A 2,193-nucleotide genomic window follows, 5' to 3' on the forward strand; every position below is an offset into this window, starting at 1 on the left:
TTAGTAAACAGGATTGGAAGATAAGAAGGCAAGCCCAGCCACAGGACATCAATTGCAGACTTTATAGAGCTCCACACTCCATTTCAGACACTTTCACCAGTACAGTTTTAATAGTAATGATAATGACATGTACTGTTTATTGAGTTCCTGCAATGTACCAGGTACTTTATAGTGCAGTTATTCTAGGAAAGGGCCTGCAGGGAGAGGTTAGATCCTAACTCGCACACAGTGGGCTTAATCCTATCAACAATACAGAAATATTATATAAATGAGTCTTTATATTTTATTTATTTTATATTTTATTTATTTTATATTTTATTTATTTTAATTATCAGAGATACCCTATGAGTTATGTGTAAAGATACCCTGCCTTCCTTTCTCTCTCTCTCCCTTTTTCCCTCTTTTCTTTTTTTCCTTCCTTTCTTAATTCCTCTCTTCCTTTCTTCCTCGACCCCGTTATCTCTCTTTCTTTCATTTCAGGTTAGAAAACTTGGACAATTCAGACATAGCATGTAGGTAGATCTGAGTTCTTTATTCAACTGTTTCATGGAAACTGAGAGGTTTAGAGACTACAGTATGAGGGATTATGGTAAAAGGAAAGTGGATATTATTGAAAGATAGAAAGGATTCAAGATCTCCTTCCTGGGGGTGGTTTTAAGGGTTAAAAATAATATTAGATTCATTTATGACTGGAGGTAGATACATAGTTATGAAAGAATAATTTAGAGAAAAACTATATTCATATGGTATTTAACTTTTTATTTTCAAGGAGATAAATTCTAATTAAACTCATATGGAATGATCCTTATCATTTCTCCTTATACCAATTATACTTTGTAGATTATTGTATTAATTTTAACAAAACAATCCATTTTGATTATCAAATTTAAGGTTCCATTAATGGCTGACAAAGCTGGAAATCTAGTTTGTTCTTTCCTTGGAAAAATCAAATAACGGGCATTAATTAAGTTATAATCATGAAAATGTGTAATGCAGGTCTACTAATAAAAATAATATATTTTCAGTAGAGATAACTTACTAAATATTATAGGAAAAGGAATTAATAAACATAATATAATTGCCTCCTGGTAACTGAATCCTTGACCTTGTGGAATGCCCAAAACATTGCCCTAGAATATTAATGCACACAGTTTTGACTATTTCAAAAATTCTAAAAAATTACTGATCAGCATACTGCTGATCTATAACCTGCGCCTTTAAAAACCTCTTAAACTGGCAAGAGACGGCATTAATCAATTTGTGATTTATGTTGGATTTATAATTGATTTTCATTTGAAATCATAAATATAAAATAGTTTCCATTAAGACAGACACACACTGCTAACACTGCAATAATGCACTATTCTGACAACTTAGAGCTGAAGTTCAAGTTCATAAATTGTAGCGCTGGGTTCAAGTAGTTGACAAAATCGAGAATTAGATTTGTAAGTGCCTCTAGAAACTAAGACCAAAGATGAATAGAGACAAATGAAAGTATTTTTGCATCCCAAATAAATCATTTTAAGTATAGATCTGAAGGAGGCTCTTTCTCAAATGACAATTTTTAATATTATATTTAAGCATTATTTGTAATATAATTCTCTTCTGTTAATGAACTTGCTACTCCTCTTTTAATGTATATCTGGGGCTAGCATGAAGATAATAAATTTGATGTAGCATTTTTACTGTCCTACATTCTAGCATTTTCTTCTACTTTCTATATCTTAAATGTCATCTGTAAGCAGCCCCAATGCACGTGTAATGGTTGAGCAAATGGTGATATTAAATAACCAAATAGAATTTGATTACATTAAGCATAAAGAGTTTGACACAGAATCAAAAATAGTAAATTCCATGGCAGTGCAGAAGCTTTTTAATTTGATTAGATCCCACTTATTTATTTTTGTTGCTGTGGCGATTGCTTTGGGGTTCTTCTTACAGAATTAATGCAATCCTTATCAAAATCCCACTATCATTCTTCACAGATCTGGAAAAAAATAATTCTACGCTTTGTATGGAACCAGAAAAGACCTCGTATAGCCAAAGCAATCTTAAGTAAAAAGAACAAACTGGGAGGTATCGGTTTACCAGACTTTAAGCTGTACTACCAGGCTATACTAACTAAAACAGCTTGGTACCGGCACAAGAATAGAGACATTGACCTCTGGAACAGGACTGAGAATCCAGAGATGA

This window comes from Propithecus coquereli, unplaced genomic scaffold, assembly GCF_000956105.1.
Source record: "Propithecus coquereli isolate 6110/MARCELLA unplaced genomic scaffold, Pcoq_1.0 Scaffold183, whole genome shotgun sequence".
Lineage (NCBI taxonomy): Eukaryota > Metazoa > Chordata > Mammalia > Primates > Indriidae > Propithecus > Propithecus coquereli.